Raw genomic sequence first — 13,706 nt, forward strand, 5'->3', positions numbered from 1 at the left:
TATATATATAAAGGTCGTTTAACTAGCTTATTGGAGAGTTTCAACAAAGTTTTATGTACGATCCATAATTGACAACGAAAGTTGCGCGCGGTGATCAGCAGCAAGACGCAGCACTACATAGGTATCTGGGTACTACCAACAGAGGAGCCCTCTAAAGTCAACTTCGATGCCCCACCAATCTGTATGTACATACTAAAAATGTCCGACCCATATAGTTATCTATTACACCGGAGTGATCTATGTAAAGCAATGCGATACGTACGTAGCATGCTTCATGATTCGTAGCCAAGCGCAGCTTTCTTTTACTTGAGTCCTTTTAGGCTCAAAATCACTAGCTAGCAAGGTTTACGATAAACATCATAGCAAACTCAAGTAGTTGAATAGAGAGAACTTCTTTGCGGAAAGCATAGAATATTTTTTCTGAAATATAGTAAACTTTCCTAGCTATTTGATCTCAATAACGTATAGGCTACAGTGTTTCTGGATGGGGGACATAACCCATAAAGCTTGGGAGTATTGCTCAATCGACCGGTTCGACAAAAAAAAAACCGCATATAAACTGTAGTAGACATACATTGGCTTAAGTATCAATGTTAGCTGATGAAGCCGCCTATAAAATACTATACTATATAATGAAAACTTTGTCAAACTAATCAGTTGTGTACATCTGCTTGATGACACTCTACAACGACTATTCGTATTCAACAAGGTTAAGCTACAGGTTGCCTTTTTTCAAAATACCCTATTGCTAAAGTTACAACGTGTCCTTATATTAGAGAATTTATTACGGACACATTTCTTTCCATTCAAAGTAACTGTCAACGTAATAGGAAGACAGAGCGAGGCGTCAGTTTTTTATATTTCTATATGAGTGTACATCTATTTAGCCGTTCGATTGTGAGCGTAATACGGGAAATTGCTTCTTCATATTTTCTAGGTTAATGACAAAGGGAACCTAAAAAATAGGCAGGAAATTTCTAGAAATTGTATTAAATTGAACTACAAATCGAATAAACACTCGAGTTGGATTAGCTATATATTTCGACTTTATTCAGTAATGTCGCAATTTCAGGGTTGATTCTTTATCGAGCAATAAATAATCTCTGGTACACTGTAGTTAGCTTCACTGGTAGCCCTATACTTCGATTTGCCTTATAGATTAACTACTTTCAAACAGCTTTAAATACTGCTTTTGCACCACTCATCGAAAACAACTACCAAACACTTTTTGTTTCTTTTCGATATTCAAGACGTGTGCACCCGATATAATATGTATATATATATTATAAGCAAACCTGATAAATACTTCAGATACTAGTGGTTGTGTGTACTACAGGAGAAATGAGTTCAAAAGGAAAAACATTTTATAGTTTTGAAAATCAATGCCCAGTTATCGAGTTCTTGTTTTTCGCGCTGTGAAAATTCATCGAAAATTCGTGAAGACATTAAGCATGGAGGCCATAAGCGAAAGCCCGGAATGTGAGTCGTGTAAATATTTCAAAAACGAAGACTGATGTGTTGACGACCAACATGGCAAAGACCAGAAGGACAAAAACGGATTGCGGCAGTCGAGAGGGTCCCTTACGAAAACAGGGCACGAAGCCTAAATACTCTGTCGGCTAAAGCTGGCATTCTGCATTCAGCACGTTACAGAATTATAACCCGAATACTGCAAGTGCAGAAGCTGAGTAAAAAAATGGGTCCCTCATGAATGTATTTTATGTATGTGCAATTTGGGGAATTCTAACCAACAACAAAAAAGTCCAGCTGAAGCATACGGTCGCTATAAATGAGGTCTCATTCAATTCTACCGTTTACTGGAAAGGAATACGAAGCGGGAGAATGGCGTCGCCTTAAGTTCAGTGGCAACGTCGGATCGGTTCAGATGTAAAGTGGTAGTAGATTTACAATGGACCTAAAGGGAACCGAGATACTCAGCGAGTATCTCGGTTCCCTTTAGGGGGTTCAATTCGCTACCTCAAGGGATTCATAGACCATTGGTACAATAATCGAAATCTTTAATTACTGAATGATTTCATTGCATTTGCCTTAGTCCTTCCTTCGGCTGAGCACAGATGTATACAAAGTTCGGTCCAACCCGCTTACCTTCTTCATTTCAACAGGTTCCCAATAGCCGTAAAGTCTGACGGGTATGTACACTCACTCTACCTTTAATTTACAGAAAAATTACCAGAAGCTACCAAAGCCCGAAGACTTGTGTGAAAGATAAAAGAATATTTCTAGTATACTTCTAGTACATAATAAAAGATTATATTGCTAACCCAACTAATTCAAAAATTGTCGAATTTCGTTGTTGAGTTCGCCGATTTTACTTGTAGCAGCTAGTTAGCTGCGTTCTTCGTATAATGGCCGTATGTGGCTTTAACTAGGAGGCTGGCAAAAATAGGCACTGTTCTTCCCTCTTACTGACTGCCCACGGGCGCCATGAAAAAACGATCAAAGCGCGACCATACCAAACGTCACTCTTGAGGCGTTCAGAGCCCCGTAACGCCGGTTGCTACTGTGTAACGGACGGATTGTTAGGTTCACTATCCAATTTATCGCACTGGTGCCTGTAAAGAATTTGGTTGCCTAATTTCTATGGTTCTTCTACCATTTATTTAGCGTGATGGTAGCTTTGGAGCGAATACCGCCAAGCAAAATTCAAATTCATAAATAAAGCCTATGAGATAAACTTGATATATTGTAGCTGACATTTATGTATTCAAATTGTGCTTTGCTAAGTTGTTTCGCGCAAACGCCCCGTAAAAAGTTGGCGCCTGATCCGGATTAGAGAAATACATACCGATAGGCAGTCGATTTCATTTGTTCATAGAAGTTTCTTTTTCGTTTTATCTATCAAAAGACTTCCTTTCTTATTGCTTATAGCTACATTGAACAAAATCAAAGATTTTAATAGTGCGTTTTATTGTCATAACTAGAGTCTATAATGGTGGGACGAAGCATATTAAAATGTCTCGGTATTCACAGAAGTGTCTTTATAACAAGACACAAAAATACGGTTTGTCATAACATTATTTATTTCGTCAATACCAAACAAAACGTAATATTCCAACGGCTCCTACAATTGGCCGCATAGCGAAAAAAGAACCCTATTCCAAAAATTGCCCTGCGTTTCTGACGTAATCCTAACGGCTATCGTATTCTGGCCTCTTGTCAAACTGCGATAAAAGCCTGCCTGTAAATCCATTTGTCCCTGGGAACTAATAGGGAATTGCCATGGACAGAATCGCTGTTGCTTTAATCTTCAATGAATAACTAACCAGCGATTAGTGGTACGGGCTAACAGTGGCGTTCGTTTACTTAACAATAACCACTTACTAATTAAATAATAGCAACAAATTGCGGTAACTGACTTGGAGTTGTAACAGCGACTTGAGATCCGTTAATTTTTGAAGTTCCTCATTTTTTTTTTTGTAGGAATTCAACAGAACATCTTGTTCCATATATTTCTATCTCCCGGAACCCGCTACTGGTCATTGTATATTAACACAATGGTTCAATCATACGTAATGGGTGTTCCGTAGAAAAAGCGGCATTAGTATGTGCGCGCAGATGGCTGTCATGCGTCGGTCCGTCCATCTATTGATCGTAGGTAGCACTGCTTACTGCAACTCGTATGGTCTGTTGCCCAGTGTCAACTCGGGGGTCAGTACTGCTTTACCAATATGCGTCCGTAACTGACGTAGAGTAAGTACCACTGTTGGGGCCACTACCTCTGCGCGCTGAATGTTGAAACATCTTCTGGCAACTACATCTCAGTTTCAACAAAGGTCACGGTGCTGCAATCACAGGCAACTTTTATTTTATGTCGGTCTTCCTACCCTCATTTCGTTCGGCTCCTGACAGCTGGAAGGGAATCCTACGATTACAGGGGTTGCGCAGTGTGCTCAGGTGCTCAGAATTAATAGCTTCTATCAAAATATCCGCTTAGATAAATGTATATTGAAGGCGTGGTAACCGAAATAATATTAAAATCAATACTAACCCAGGATCAAGGACAGAAAGGGATACGACTTTAGCAGTTACGGCAGGTTAAAAACGCTAACGAAGGCCCTACGTCACCGTGGCAAATACCTATATAGGAACTAATCGGGATTCGCGTAATAAGCCCTTATCAAAAAAAAAAACACATGTGGCCCATAGATTGATATGTTTTTCAGTCTGACAATAACTTAGAAGCATGAAATAGAACTTGAAATTAATTTTCTAAAAAGCAGTTGTTTCTTCTTCGCTTTCGTGCCTATGTCCCTATTGCAACAGCGCTCATATCCGAATGTATCGTAACTCTTATATAATATAGCGTTGATACATGAATCGGCAATAAAGTAAGCGTCACAGACAATTTTTCGCATTCCGCTGCTTGCATCGTCGAGTCACATATCGGTATACAATTAACACATGTATATATATATATATATATATATATATGTGTACAGTACCAGAAAATGTGCACTTGCTTTTATACTGCTATGGTTTGCTTACTAACGAGACCGTTGTCCATATAGCCGAGATACCTAAGAAATAGATCATTGATAATTAGTGATGGATGGGCTGCTTTATCCTATTTTGCAAACGGAACGTTCCTTTGTCCACCGCCAAAAGCAGAAACGTCGGTGCTGATGCTCATGCTGCCGTCGTCATTGTTGAGTGCCGGAAAACAACATTAACGGATTAATCGCTTCGATAAACAAACGACGAGTCAACAATAAAAAATTCTGACAGATGACTACCGGACCCAGCTAAATAAATCGAGTAAAACGTCTACGTGATACTGTAAAACTTTGACACCACGAGACAGTCTCTGCCGCTAAAATCTCTGTCGACGCACCACCGCTCCGTATGTGTATATACGTTGTACTGTGGCACGGCCTGCAATACCAACTAGGTTAGTGTGATGACTAGGAATAGTGCTAGTCGGCCGTAGGCGTACTCCAAGGTCCACAGGAGTTTCACTGACGGAAACAGCCGCCAATGTAACTATTTGCAAGCGGCAACGATAGCTGAATATCTACATTAGTACAAACAGTAGTAATGATGTGAGGCTGGTATAGCTAGCGTTTTCGCTGGCGAAGGAAAATGACAAACAAACGTAAGTAATCGTTTCTGTCCTCATATCCAATGGCTTTTCTAGTTCGTCGTCGAGTCTAACACAAATGAACTTATTGCTTGAATTTTCAGCATTTGCCTGTGCATGTACTAGTGTTGTTGCGCATTTAAAACGGCGTATAACTGAAATGTCAACATCGATTCAACAGGACCTGGAAGTTTTTGTTGTTGTTGTCCACTATCATCACGTGCTCTGCACTATTCCCGGACTCATTATCTTGCCTCCTGTAATAGCCAACAACAAACTCCCTGCAGGACCAACTTGTAACTTGAACTAACCCTCGTTCTGTCCACCTGCTATAGATATTGACGCTTCTATGACGAGCCGTTAGGAATGCCAGCCGCCTATTTATTATGGTTTTCCTCACTAGTCGGCGTTACCCTATTCTTTTTACCAATGAAATGTAGTCCTTGTATTGCCCGATGCCTGCCAGATCTGGAAGATGATTATTCGAATAAAATAAAAGTTCCTGCATCTTTTGTCCGCTTGTCATACTAACCCTACAATGGCTGATAAGGCCAGAAGAGGTAAATGAAAATTGAGTCATCTCGAAATATATTTAGCACTCGTATTAACCCATCGCCTGAATAATCGGGTAATAATATTACTAATTATAAACCTATGTTAAGTGGAGCTCTCAGAGTCGTCACATATGTATAGGTAGATACGTTAGAAAGATTAATTTTGTACATTAGTAACGTCTTTGTAGCGGCCGCACTCATCTGATTATGTTTTTTACTTCCTTGTGTATTCTGCCGCAAAGAAATTATGTTCGCAAACGAGAAATTACGAGCTTCCAACACATTCATAACGCCACCATTTGATTCAATCTAAACATGCAGATACTCGAAACACTATAAGGAGATAGGTCATCAGGAAGTATTAGGGATGAAAAAAGCGACGCCTATCACGTTCTATAGCAAACACAGCCCTCCGTACCATTTACGGCTACGAGTATGCATCGTTCCTAACAGAAGACATTAGTGCACCTTCCGTTCCAACTGAGCGTTTGCCATGATGATGGGCAGTGATTGCATTTCCTCTTACGGTAAGAGTTGTGGCTATTTTAGCGAAGTAATCGACAACTTCGTTTAGGTTTGAAGCAATATAGACTGAGAGGACGTCAGAGGACCTTGCGACTGATCTTTTGCGTCCGGTGAAGCGCACAATAGAAAAAATAACGCTCGAAGGAACAAGTTGATTCCTGTCTCAGCCTGTGAATGTGTCTGCTAGGAGCGACTACGTTGAAACTCGGGGGCTCACGAAGGATGCATTTTAATGTGAGACCTATGCTTGCCAGCTTCACGAACAGCCTATATTTGGTGTACGAGAGACAAGGGCTCTAAGAGCAGATTACACGACGTAATGGCACAGCCACAACGTTCATAAGTTACAGAGTCATCTATAGCCCCCCAAGCCGAACCTCATAAAAGCAGAAGCTTCGCAGGACGTTTTAGGATTTCGCAGGCTTACATTGAATTCTTCTACTAAGCCCGTAACATAACGAAAAACACATTCGCCAGCGATATTTCCGGCCCCAAAAGTGTATAATAACCAAACGCAACGTAAGCCCAATATAGCTGAAAGAAATCAACGGAATTGGTGTGCAACGAGTGCAAAGGAGAACAATTCCAGCAAATGACGTAGCAGAATGATGAGAAAAGTTGCTCTCCGGAACTTTAAACTCATAACGAATTTTGTTTCTTGACAGGCGATGCCCTAAACCGGCATTAAGATACAATCGCTCGAGCATAATATATTGTTTAGAAGTTATGTTAGAAGTACCTTGTTCACTTACTCATATCAACTGTCGGCATCGACGTGAATAGTTTCAAATACGTCCTAGACAAATGCCTACGATTTTTCATAGAGGGTCTAGAGTACTTTTTAGGAATACATAGGACGAGCCCTTAATCTCTAACCAGCACCTGATCGCGCTGAGAGCTAGGAACCGACGTATTGGCCATGCGGAGATTAAAGCGCAGGAACTTATAAGGGGCTCCCTGGAGCACATCGCGGTGGTGTAGTTGAGCCGCCTTAGTACGGGCGGTTGCCCTGGCAGAAAAGCTTCCATTCACGTTCTTGATGGAAATGCTGGACAAGACACTATCATTCGCTTTCACTTAGGACGTCTCGGCCAATTAGCTGCTGGAATCTGCAAGATTGCTTTTGACTTCACAATCACCATAAGTACACGTAGGATAGTTTTGAGGATCTTAGTGCCCCGATGTTTTTACCAAAGTTGTAATCAATGGTCACTTCAAAAAGGTACGTGATCTCTGGTTTTGCAACTCGGAAGTACTGCGGCGACGCTAGGGTTTTGTGTACAACAAACGAAACGCAACGAATTTCTAAAGGCGGCCGATATTTTCTACTGGTCTCCTTCACGAAGAGAAAATAAAACGGTGCGTGATGTCGTTAATCGTTCAGAAACAACTTTCTTCAAAGAAAGTTGTTTCTTGCGCATATTTTATAGCTGCCGTTATGAGCGGGGTTATAGTTGGCGAAGACGTACGTACTAAGATGAAATGGGCTAGTAACGGTACTTATGACCACGTCATTATTGCTCTCGTTGAACGTTCAGCTCTGCACGGCTTCTAGTCCGGTGAACAGCGATCCGAACAATTGCGTAAAACCAATACTTTTTTTTTTAATGGCAATTATCGCGTCGGAACAGAATGCCAGTCTCAAATGCGTTTAGCTTTTTTTGACCGTTAACCTTTCTTTAAAGGGAGTTTGAAAATTTCAAAAGGTTCAAATGGACAGTGTGTTTCCTGCAAAAGAAGACTCAAACAAGTAACTGTTACACACTCGCATATTGTGCATACGTGAACCTTTACGGATTATTTATTCAAGATAACACAATATATCATCTTTGCAGCTAGCTCTTCAGCTAACCGTTCGTCATGCTATCGTCACTAAATTCACATTGTTGGTCACAAAGCAAAAATGGGTCCGCGGAACCCTCAGTCAACAGCGAAAAAAAAATCGTTGCAGCAAATGTCCAAGCCGCCTCGGCGAGCGTACAGGGTGATCACTAATTCCACAATGCGACCCAACGAAAACCTTAGAAACTCGTCGAAGTAATAAGCGGATGTTTTGAGGGTGAGAAGTATTTCAAAGTTCGAGAACAGCTGCCCCAAGAGCAAAACTATTTTAGCAAGCACGATACGACTTGCTTTCTAACCAGAGGAACTTTCGCGATTATTTGGCTCTCAGCAAATGTAAGGTAAATGCAAGGAGCCAAGCAAAAGTGATTGGAATTCACACAAGTCAAATATCATACAAGGAGTTACCCAGTTAGGTGAAGGGGAGCTGAATTCTACTTGTCTCGGATGAATGACGCTTAACCAAAAATAGATGGCTGTGCCATAAAGCATGATAATGTATCCGAAATAGGGGCGCTACCGACGTCGATGGCTTCTAATAATTAAGCCCCTAACTTTAAAATTGTAACGATGGATAGAAACTAGACTAGATACCCTGTTAAAGGTTAGAGTGATTCGTTTTCGGACCGACTACTATTACGTACACAGTTGCTCATCTTAAATTACCATATCTTGAGTGAACCACTGTAGCTTAGAGTCGTACGCAACTCAAAGCGTCTGGGGTTGAAAAAGCTTATATCGTATCGTAGCGAGTATTCAGTTTAAGTATATCGCAAATCCTGAATCTCATAACGACTATCTGCAGGCTTCCTTTAGCCTAGCAATACGCTACCACGACTACGTGCCGTTGCTGAGCGACAAAACCAGTCCTGTCCAGTGGTAAAAAAAAAAATACTCGATGCATATTACCATACGTCAAGAGAATCTTTCGTTTACCACTATATAGTCCATATTCCTTTCGCTAGAATCACCGTCCCACGCTTACGGTTACCGATATGACGTTGCGACCTATCAGGACACCACCGCACACCTTCAACCCTGACCCCCTACAGTATCATGCAAAATATGTCTGATATCAAATAAGATTTTTGAAGAGCGTTCAAGGAGTGGTAAGTGACTATTTTACTTTCGATTACCATAACTTTTGGGCAACTCGCGGCAAACTACAGGCACTCAAAAACAAGCTTCCATTTACTGGTTTCCACGAACTATTGGTCGAGTATTTTGAAAGCTGACTTTTTTTTTTATTTGAAGCTGTCTCTCCTGCATAGGTAATCGTTCTAACTGGGCATTTTCATTAAACGTTAGTGTGTAATAACAGCTTGTTCAAACAATGGATTAATACCAATTAGCTACCACAAGCCGGTTTTGATTAGAGCCTGATTAGGCCGCCTAGCCTAGGACTAAAACTGCCTCATCCTTTGTGAATCGCTATCAGTTTTGCTCGCTAAATTTAGAGGACAGGGAGACATTCAACCATATTTACTGTCGTTTATGCGTTTGCCAAACGTCCTTTGTCAGCTCATAGAAGGCAAAGTTTACTGCAAACATACGAAATTCCAAAACGCATTAGAACAACAGATAGATTAATATAGTCATCATACGTTACGAAGAGATGCTCGAATGTTTTTGGTAAACTGAAAGCGAGGGCAACACCCTCCTCACACATCCTCTATTCATTGCATTTTGAGCGCTTTGTCCTTAACTTTTCCCCTTACAATGGCAACACGTGTTGCAAAGGTGGCAAGTTTTTTTACGAAATTTGACAGATGATTCATATGACTGGCCCCCGGGTCCGCGATGAATTAAGTCGAGCGCGTCTCTATCATTACTTATCCTTTCCAACTTAAATCATACGGTGGTAAAGACGCTTGCGTTCGACCTAGTGAAGCATCCGAACCGAAATAATCTTAACAAGCATATGTAACGGTGTTAATAAACTATGTGTTAATGTCTGTTCAAACTGTATCCTAAAAATGTCGACAAGCTTAAAGTTAAAGCCGAAGTTAACGTGATCATAAGTAATACATAGGTATACACATAAGTATTATTAGGCTCAACTTTATACCTTTGATGACTAATTTACCCGTTTCAAGAAACATTTTCGTTCTAACTTAATGTTAGGTAAAGATACTTAAACCTAAGTGTATATATATATATATATATATATATATATATATATATATATATATATATATATATATACATATGTATATAGGTAGATATGTTTTTTTTACTTGTAACTATGTAGCATAGAGTTTGTATAAGACATTTTTAAATAATTATTTTCCTAGATATTTGTATTTCTCTGTTGGCTCCTCAGTTTGGTGCCCTTTATTGTATCATGCAATTGCACATCCTGACTTTCCAGTACCTGGAATATGTTATAACCAAGATATCAATACATGACATTCCATATTTTCATGGAGCTTGTTTAGGAGATCAGCATGGTCGTGAAAAGCTAACCTGGCAAATCAACGCGTTACAACCGCTGCATCAAAAAAGAGGGCAAATCCAGTATCAGCTATGAAGAAGATGGCAGGTTCTTCTAGAGCATGTAAACTCGATTCGAAAGTGATCAGTAATTATTATCAGAATGTATAGGTCGAAGGTGCATACTGTACATTTCACATAACAAGAAAATACACTGACCTTTATAGCACACAAATGCCATTTTATTGCGCCGGAGCTAATTGTTGTTCCGAATCCTGAATAAACTGTGTTTCTAGTACTCCCTATCCAGATGATCCCCCGTGGTAAAGGACCACGAGTTCTATCAAGATTCGAGTTGCTGTGTACCATACGCTTACACCTTGTACATCCATACAAATTGGCACGACCGATCTAGTAAAAAAAAGTTTCTCAGCCACTTCACCATACACTGCCAGCTAATGTACATCTTTAAAAATTGATTATCTCTGTACTATCTGTTATGTCTATCTCTATTTATATTTAAATAAAAAAGAATCGAAACTTTAATGAAAAGTGAAAGACTCATCTCTGAAAATCAATAAACAGCTGATTTAGCGGAGTTCGTCGTTCACGCAAACAATGTTATGTCAATAACAAAATAAAAATGGTTATGGTAGCACTACATTGAAGAACGTATTCAAGGTTCTCAGCGCTACGTTGAGCTGATATCGATAGAAGTCCGTTTATCATGCTATTCTATTGTTACGTATGCAAGGCGTACGTTGTCTGCTGGCTGTAGTACGTAGTGTCCGTCGTAGGGTCGCTGCTATCTTTTTATGCATTCATTTTTCCTTATTTTAGACGGAAATTTAATTTCGTTTACCATAGAACTTATTTGTTCTTTAATCATATAAAAAGAACACTGAATTGAAAAAACTTAATTAACCAACGAAATCGTAAAAATAACTGTTAACGAAATTTTCAAGTGTGCTCTTACATAATACCAAAGGCAAATCCAGGTATTTATCCTGGAACTTTATCAGCTTGGCTGTATTTCGAAAAGATTGCTAGAAACCGTCGGAAGGAAAAGCTGTTAACTCGGACATGCTCTGGTTTGGCTTGTATATACTCAATTGGGCCATACAGAAGCCACAAGTGCAAGTGCGTGGGATTACATTTGTGCATAACTCTGAAAAATTCAGGCTCAAACGTGTAGCATACCTTTACGTTGCGGTCTTTCAGGGAAGTCGTTCATAACAAGCGGTAGTAACGAGGACGGAGAGCCAAAATAAGCTTCAGTTGAGGGCGCACGCAATACATCGTTGGACTATGTTTCTCATGCTACGTAAAAATCATGTCAATGACCAGAAGAATGTTTGTGATAATAATCTGGTGGTAATTACTGATTGGTCTCTTGGTATAGTTTATCTACGTATGCTTGTCTTTCGTCAAGGTTTATTTCGTCACGATCAACATTTTAATAAAAAATGAAGCACAACTTAACATTTGTAAAGGTCAAGTTAGGTCATTTTTTGCCCGTAAACTTAATTAATACTCTTATTTTTGGTCGTTGGGTTTTGTTGATTTCTATTCTCTGAATGTATAGTTTTTATAAATAGAATTGTGTCTAAGTGCGAGAAGTTAAACGTTCAACGTTTGAGACCCAATCTACCATGCATGTTGCAACCAAAATGGCTGACAGCCACAGCCAAAGTTACGTACAAAAACATCCACCGCGTCAGATGAGGTGAACGCATACAAAAGTGGACGATCCCAAAAGATTAATGATTAGTAGAAACCTGAAACAATTGATGATCATTTTCACTGTTCAGCCGTAATGGAAATAAACATACTCGGATAGTTTATATCTACACATATTTTTGTGTGAGATCAGTATTCGGCTATGTATATTATTTGTACTACACTTTTTCATGTCTAGTGATATTAATTATTCATCATATGTAAGAAGAATCGCCTATTTGTAGGCATAGAATTAGACTTATTGGAATGGGTTTTCCTCGACTTACCTGGGGGTGCCTTCAACAGATCTACGAAACGGCATGGCAACCATACAAGCAGCTATTAACCTTAATAACATCTTTCCGCGGTCCCTATTTTCTCTTCACTCGTATTTTCTTTATTGTTAATGTATTATGCATGCTAATATTTTTTTGCCAATGAGAATGGGAAGATTTGAACCAAAGTGGCAATATGCTAGTTAATTGTGATTACCATGGCAACGTACTTAAAGAGATGTGCATTAGTTACGCATGAAAAACGCCCAAATCCTTACCAAAAAAAAAATTGCTAGAGGCCTTTAGTCAGATCAGCCAAAGCCTATGTTCAATAGGCAAACGTTCCCGCTTATAAGAAGCACTTATGACTGGGGGCGGTTTTATATCAACTTCTAAGAGGGGTTCAAAGACGATTGGTATAATACCTCAGATAATTTTACAATATAGCAAAGGATATCCCAAGGACGCTTGCTATCAGAAGGAATAGTATCGAAACAGAAGGAAAAAACGGAAAGGTCAAATGACAGTAATTTTCTCGCTTTAATTAAGAGAGCACAACACATTCATACGAGGCAGACGGTCGCCAAGGTTCAGGCGTGACACTACCTTCATCTTTTCGGCAGAACTTAGATAGGCGAAAAAAGATCGGTCAAATAAGTTCAATTAAATAAACGTCGAAGCAATGCAGCATTTATCGTAGATTGTAGGTAATCTTACTCAGCATTAAGAAGAAGTGTCGAACGCGATAGGGATAAACAGACGTAGCAAACAGCCGGAACATAATTTCTTTTGTTGTAAATCTAAGAGGTTACATGGTTAACATTGGGAAGACTTGCAGTTGCCTTTTAGATTAGAAAAGGCTTTATATATAATGTTTTTTTATGGCTAGTTTAAACAAAATTTTGTTTATAAATTTTATTTAATTATTTAATCTCAATAATTGTATTGAAAATATGTCCTTTTTTGATTCATATTTATTTGAATTTTTTCACTAAATGTATTTTTTTTTCAAATCAAGCTATTTTACTCGAACTAATCCTTTTTTTTTCTGCCAAAGCCACTACGGAAGGATACTTTGAGTAAATTAGCCACTTTTATTTCTCATTGAAAAGTGATGCCTTTTTCTTGAAAGGCTGCATTAATAACAGCTATTTAATGCGAACTAAAGTAAACCGTGTGCTGAAGATTTCCACCCTTTTGACTTCGTCCACAATCTTTTCACGTATTTTTGATTTTTTTTGGCACGTGGGTGATCACTCA

General features: G+C 39.3%; 2 long non-coding RNA genes across 5 annotated transcripts in view; one reads left to right on the forward strand and one right to left on the reverse strand.

Annotated features, from left to right (window-relative positions):
• LOC111245744 (uncharacterized) overlaps nucleotides 1–11,792 on the reverse strand; it is a 50,132-nt gene extending 38,340 nt beyond the window's left edge. The window contains exon 1 of one of the 4 annotated variants that reach the window (XR_015321678.1): nucleotides 10,672–11,168. This is a non-coding gene — a long non-coding RNA (uncharacterized LOC111245744). Of the gene's footprint in view, nucleotides 1–10,671; nucleotides 11,169–11,652 lie in introns of those variants that run through there. The other 3 variants (XR_015321677.1, XR_015321679.1, XR_002671442.2) reach the window with 3 other exon arrangements.
• LOC147757308 (uncharacterized) lies at nucleotides 11,099–12,308 on the forward strand. The gene is made up of 2 exons (XR_015321682.1): nucleotides 11,099–11,229; nucleotides 11,674–12,308. It is a non-coding gene; the product is annotated as an uncharacterized LOC147757308 (long non-coding RNA).
• The last annotated feature ends 1,398 nt before the right edge of the window (nucleotides 12,309–13,706 follow it).

This window comes from Varroa destructor, unplaced genomic scaffold (genome assembly GCF_002443255.2).
Source record: "Varroa destructor unplaced genomic scaffold, Vdes_3.0 BEIS01000002.1, whole genome shotgun sequence".
Lineage (NCBI taxonomy): Eukaryota > Metazoa > Arthropoda > Arachnida > Mesostigmata > Varroidae > Varroa > Varroa destructor.